Below are 7,271 nucleotides of genomic sequence, written 5' to 3'. Positions count from 1 at the left end.
TACTGAACACAGTGGGCTAAAACCTAGCTGAAGGATTTTGGAAACTATAGTCCAGAAAAGGTTTGGTACTTACCATACTCCTGGGCAAACATGTTTAGGATTGTGCTACAAATGTCAGCCACGAAAAGTGAATTTCAGGTCATGTAATTTACATACATTCAGAAACTGAAAGCAAGGACTGAAGGTGTATCATTTTATCTGATTTATGTATGAATCATACACATACCAAATCTATACACTTAAAAACATGTAGCTGTTGGTGACTCAGAATAAAGAATCAGACACAGGTGATGGGGTAAATTTAGGGCCACACTTTTTAAATCTATTTATAATATTCCTAACCTGCATAAAGGCCTCCATAGTACAGAAAATTGCTGAGGCTGAAAGTCCTCCCAATTTTCCCATCAAGGCATCAATGCCACACTGTGCTTTCCCAGAATGTCAGCAGTTGGCCATTTCAATGGAAGAGGGGAGGAGGGTTGTTCATAGAATCATAGAGTTGGAAGAGACCTCAAGGACCATCCAGTCCAACCCCTTGCCATGCAAGAATACACAATCAAAGCAGGTAGTCATCCAGCACAGACATAGGTCTTATAGGAGCGGCACAGAGCCTCCCATCTGTACTGTCCCATAGTTATTTATTATTGTGTCAGAGATGGTGCATTCTCAATGGGACATCAGCAACTCTCACCTCACTCTTATAAAGTGTATCCTTTTATTTATTTGAACTATGTGTGATCCTGTGTACCAGTAGCTGGATTTTATTTTGTAATGATCAAATGCCAGTTTGCTTGTTTTTTCTTCCTCACACATTTGTTTTATGAGGATGGAATATTTGCATTACAGTGGCCTCTTGGTATCCAATTGGGTTTGGTTCTAGGACTTTCATGGATACCTAAATTTGTGGATGCTCAAGTCCCATTAAATATAGTAGCACATGAAAATTGTCTCCCTTATATAAAATGGCAAATTTAAAGTTTGATTACACACACACATTTTTAAGCCATGGATGGTTGAATTCCTGGATGGTTGAATCTGTGGATACGGAGAGATGACTACATCTCTCTCCAAATATAAACTGATAGTGACTAGGAATCTCCCTGGAAACCAAGATGTCAAAACTGAGGCTGTCTGTCATACTTTGGACACATAATAAGAAGGCACAACTCATTTGAAAAAAACAATAATGCTAGGAAAGGAGGAGGGAGGTAGAAAGAGAGGAAGGCCACATGTAGATGGATGGACTCTATTAGGGAGAACACAGGTGTAAATTTGCAGGAACTAAGCAGAGCAGTGGAGGACAGAGGATCTTGAAGATGTCTCATTCACAGGGTTGCCTTGGGTTGAAATCAACTCAAGGGCAGTTAACAACAACAAAAAGTGAGATAGGTCTATAATTGCACAACAAGACAGACACGCATTCATATTTATAACCTGGTTAAACTCACGATCTCCCCTTCTCAGACAGCAGTGTCTTCTCGCTGTTCTTTTGTGCACCTGAAACTACATAAAATAGCTCTGAACATCTTATTCTAAAATTATGGTTCTTTTCCTAGAACATTTTTCATAAACTTCTCCTATTTTATCAACACACTGTACATTTTCACTCTTCAAAATGAATTTTCTCAGCTTGTACATCTCTTCATGTAAAACCTCACAGAAGTATATAATGCTCATCATATTCCAAAGTGTAGTGATTTTCCAAATGAAACATCTTTCTTTGCAAAATCTACTGCAAAAGCAGCTATAACACTACACAATTTGCATGAGTACTGGGTGAAACAAGACTGATTGATAATATTGTGATAATTCCTCTGTCATGTATATTTACTCAAAAGTAAGTTCTACTATGCTCAATCCATAGCAGGAAATCCTTTAATAAGGACCATCTGCAATGTGACAATATAGCGAGCAAGATTCTGTATTCTTCAAAATATCAGTCTTGATATTGTGCTTGATGGGACTAGTCTCAGTTAAATGTTTACGGATTATAGTTTAAAGAGGGAAATGAGAAACTAAACTATATAAGTGCTTTTGGATTTTCAGTTTTTGTAAATTTAGGATTATTTTCTGGTTACACCGGCTCAAATAGCAAATTCTTAATAAGAATTCTCTCTAAGAACCTGAGGAACAATGAGCTGGAAAACAAATCCCCCTGTGAGACTGAAAGCTGAACTTGGACATGCAAATTTCACCAGCAGGGGTTGCTAATGAACATAGCACCCATAATAGTGCATTCAGGAGGCTTAAATTAACCGCCACTGGTAATTTTCCTGTTTAGGGAAACAGCTTATCTTTTATGTAGAAAAAAGAGGAGGAAGAAAAAGCAGCACCATTAGCAATCCAAAAGGACCATTTCAACCAATGTAAAAACTAAGAACTGGTTTAAACATCACATGAAAATATCTCTCCATATCTCTCCGCCTCTACTGCCAAGATCCTAGTCCATGCCCTAGTCGTCTCACGACTTGATTACTGTAATGTCCTCCTGGCTGGGCTTCCTCTTTCTCACCTCCGTCCTTTAATCTCTGTTCAGCATTCAGCTGCACGCATTATCACTTCCACCCACCGCTCTGACCACATCTCTCCTGTGTTGGCATCCCTTCACTGGCTCCCCTTCCCTTTCCGCATTCAGTATAAGCTCCTGCTGTCCACGTTTAAAGCCCTCCATGGACTGGCCCCTCCCTACTTATCAGACCTTCTTTCTCCTCACCTTCCCACCAGGGCCCTCCGTTCTGGTAGTCAAGGGTTCCTGTCCCAGCCCAGGATTTCCTCTGCCCCATCCCGGATTCGCCCCTTTTCACTTGCTGCCCCTCACTCCTGGAACCTTCTTCCCCCACAAGCAAGAGCCATCACTTCTTTAACCAGCTTCAAAACAGAGTTGAAGACCATCCTGTTCAGAGAAGCCTTCCCAGGCATTGCATAATTGTCGCTTATTATTTGATGTTCTTGTGGTGCCTGTTTATTGAACCATTTCCTGTATTGCTATGTACTATATATGCTTTATCCTACTTGAGAGTATATATTTTCCCTGGAAAATGATTAACCATCCATTATGAAGCCTAGCCCTCCCTCCAGTCCATCTCCCTTGGTCCAGGCCTTGGAGGTAGAGAGCAACTGCTGGACCTCTTACCCTTTCCCTCCACCACCCCCTTCTCCTTCTGTGTCTTGTCTTTTTAGATTGTAAGCCCGAGGGCAGGGAATTCGTCTAACTAAAAGATTGTATGTACAGCGCTGTGTAAATTTACAGCGCTTCATAAATAAAGGTTAATAATGAAAATAATATTTTAAATACCAAATACTATGGATGTGGTAGGCAGTTTGAAAATGGGAACTTCCCTTGCTTTAATATTCTAGGATGTCCAGCTGTTTGGTGACTTCTAAGCCCTGCAACCAAGGACTCTTATCTTTGGTGCACCTTTAGAGGGGGAAAAAAAAATGGCTTTGGATTTACTTGCCCAAATCCTATAAATTAAAGAACTTTAAAATCCTTGTGAATTATCCTGAGTGGAGATGTGACTGATGTCCCCCTTTCACACTACACAATTATAGTGCTATGATTCCACTTTAACTGTCACCTATAAAACCCTGGCATTTGTAGTTTGATGAAGCACTAGAGGTCTCTGGCTGAGAATTCTAAATGTGGAATCATAGTGCTTTAAATTGGTGAAAGGGCCCAGACAGTAGCTTAGTAACTGTTCAGTCCCACACATAGGTAAAATTTTAACATGTCACCCCTCCACCTCTTAACAACAGTGTACACAAATGTCTAGATAAAAAAACTTATTTTGGTAAGATAGAAAATAAGAAGGGAAGATGACAATAAAGCACAAGACTTGAATATAAAGATCAGTGCGGACTATCTAAATGAGCTAGTTAGATGTTACCTAGTTGAATAGAACCCTGGATTCAGGACATGCACAGGATTGTTAATTATTTTCACTCATTTATTTTCAAAGAGGTCCAGGATTGCACACTAGTGGGATATCTGTGATATATTTTTGGGACTGAAAGACCAATTCCAAAGTAATAGTGATGTGCAGAACAAAGCCAGCACTGTAGCAGTAATTTACTGCCACAGGAGAGTACAGCTTCTAAAGAAAAGGCCAGCCAGACTGGTGTTCACAACTTCCTTGGTTTCTAAATGGCTGCGCAAATCTGCTGTGCTGAGTTAGTTCAGATAAGCATCTAAGAATTTATTTATTTGTTTTGAATGAAAAGATTATTAGGTGCCACAAGGGTAGTGAGAGACAAGATTATGTTGCCTTGTGGGTCAGGATCTGAAAGCAAAACAGAGTACAAATACTGACTAGAATTAATAAAGTAGGATTTTTTTTAAACCTGCTGTGCTCTTCTGAATTTAGCAGGGAGGTATTCCTAACATTTTTAACAAGTACTGTATAAATGAAATAGAATGACACATTTCTGGGAAAACAGTTATGGCTACAAGGAATTATTTCTATTTTCTTTCTTCATGTCACATTGTGGCTGAATACACAGAACCCATTCTGTTAAAAGAATAGTTAAAATGTTAATTGTAGCGATTAAAAAAAAATCCTGGGTGCAGAATAAAGATTGGGGTGGTTCTATAGGAGACATTAAGAATTATATTTGAGATTAATATAAAACACTGAGAATTTTTATTTAACTTCCCTTGAGAAGGGAGTCAACAGCTATAGCGAAAACCTGCCTGTTAAACTAACCAGAAAAGGTCTTTAGTGTGACAGGATGCACTGCTGAAGATTTCAAATTCCAGGCAGGCTTATACTGGAGAATGTGGCTGTTCAGATATCCTGGCACACTAAGTCTCTAAGTCAAAACCAGTTCCCTAAATTGAACTCAGGAAGCAGCAGAATTGGTTCAAGACTAGTAAAACTCTGTCTCCGAAGAGGATAGAAGAGAAAAGCACTTTGCACAAGCTCTTGCTTCTGAACGCTTTCCAAGGTACTGCACACTAGAGCACATTGCAGCAGCTCAGTTAAGAAGCAATTAAGGATCACTGTGGCGAAAACTACCTTTCCAGGGAAGGGACACAGCTGGAAATGGGCAAAGACATTCCTGGCCATGACAGGCAGCATGCTGTCTAGGAGCAGTGCTGGTTTCCAGAGCATTGCCAAACTCCATATTCCAGGCTGCTATAGCAAAGAAATAATGCTTTGTAGTAATCTCCCTCTTTCCCTTGCACCATCATTGAGAAAACCATATTGTTGTATTGTAGTTAGAGCCAGTATGGGGTAGTGGTTTCAATGTTAGACTAGGACCTTAGAGACCAGGTTTCAAGGCCCTGCTTGGCCATGGAAACCCACTGGGTGGCCATGAGCAAGCCATACTCTCTCAACCTCAGGCAATGAAAAAAAAATCCCTCTGAAAAAATCTTGTCAAGAAAATCTAAAGATAGCATTGCCTTAAGGGCACCATAAGTTGGAAATGACTTGAAGGCTCACAACAACAACAACAACAACAGCAACAACAACAAGTGGTTAGAGTATTGGGTGAAGGCTGGGAAGACTGCAGTTCAAATCTCCCCTCGGTCATGAAGCTCATTGTGGGGTGATGGTGGTTGGCCATTCATAGGGTTGTTGTGAGCATACAAATGGGGAGAAGGGCCATGAAGGCTACACATATAAATAAAGAACAGAAGATGAAGACAAGTGGCCTCCACGGCTCTTCTCCACATTGGTATGCTCACAACAACCCTGTGAGGTAAGGTAAGCTAAAACAGAGAATGGCCAACCATCATTGAGTTGGTTTAAAAAAATAGTCTTACTTCTTGGATGAAAGGTGAAGAATAAATGTAAAACATAAATAAAGAACAGATGGTAAAGACAAGTGTGCTCATCTGAGCTCTTTGGAGGAAGGGTGAAAAATATAGCAAGTAAGATAAGGAGGAAGTTACACATTCTGTTTGGATTTTGTCTCAAGTGGGGTGTCCTCGCTGCTAGTGAGGAAAAGAAGAAAATACATTCTTCGCCCAGAATATTCCCTTTTCAGCATTTTAACAACATTACTCTATACTTGCCAGATCCTAGAAGACCGCTGGAGCTGAAGCCAGTGTTGGTACTGTTGAGTGGCCTTGAGTCCATCTCAACTCATGGCAACCCTCTCCAAGACTCCTTAATATCCTCCATTGCTCTGCTTAGGTCCTGAAAACCCATGCCCATAACCTCTCTGAGTGAGTCCATCCAACTAGTATAGGGTCTTCCTCTCTTTCTGCATCTCTCCATCTTTCCTAGTGATACTGTCTTTTCTAATGAATTGTGCCTTTTCATGATGTGACCAAAGTATGACAGCTTCAGTTTGATTTGAAAGAGTAAAGACATATGACTGAGCACAAATGTTAGAATTGTCCAGACCATCGTTTTCCCCATCACAATGTATGGTTGTGAGAGCTGGACATTGAAGAAAGCAGGCAGAAAGAAAACCAACTCATCTGAGATGTGGTGCTGGAAAAGAGTGCTGAAGAAACCATGGATGGCCTAGAAGACAAACAAATGGGTCTTTGATCAGATTGAACCAGAAATACCCCTGGAAGCGAAGACGATGAAACTGGGGCTGTTGTACCTTGGCCACATCATGAGAAGGCATGACTTCTCGACTTATATGCAGAAAACATCACACATAGAATAGGTCTAGACAAGAAGAAGTGAACATAGGAGGAAGGAATATCAGACTTTATCACATGGGAGGCAAGGGTCACTAAATTGGCATTAAATCCTGTCAATATTGTGCAATAAGGCATTGATTTTCACACAATGTCACCATTATTAAAGCCGCAAAAGTGCGATTATCCCACGAATAAAGCGGCAAAACATAAAAAACGGAAACATAAAGAAAACACAAATAATGGCCATGGAGAACTGACCCAAACTCAACCTTAGATAAATGAGGAAACGAAGTAAGAATTTCCATATTTTGGATCCAATGCGATCGGAGCGGAGACTGCGTCAAGAAAATGAAGAAGAGCCTAAGAATGGCTCCTATACTCAAAGGCTGGATACACACTGTAGAGATAACCCGGTTTGGAAGCGCTTTAACTCTTTTCTGACTCTTTCTATGGAATTCTGGGCTTGTTGTGGGGTCCGGACCCCACAACAAACTCCAACTCCCAGAATTCCATAGCCTTGAGCCAGAGAAAGAGTTAAAGCGCTTCCAAACCGGGTTGCCCCTCCAGTGTGGATGCAGGAGGACCCTGTGTCTGGGTGGCCCCCTCCGAGGCGGAGGGAGGAGGCGCCAAAATGAGGCGGGGATGGGAAGGCTGAAGGGATGAGAGA

This window comes from Sceloporus undulatus, chromosome 4, assembly GCF_019175285.1.
Source record: "Sceloporus undulatus isolate JIND9_A2432 ecotype Alabama chromosome 4, SceUnd_v1.1, whole genome shotgun sequence".
Classification (NCBI taxonomy): Eukaryota; Metazoa; Chordata; class Lepidosauria; order Squamata; family Phrynosomatidae; genus Sceloporus; species Sceloporus undulatus.
This window is presented reverse-complemented; position numbering follows the sequence as displayed.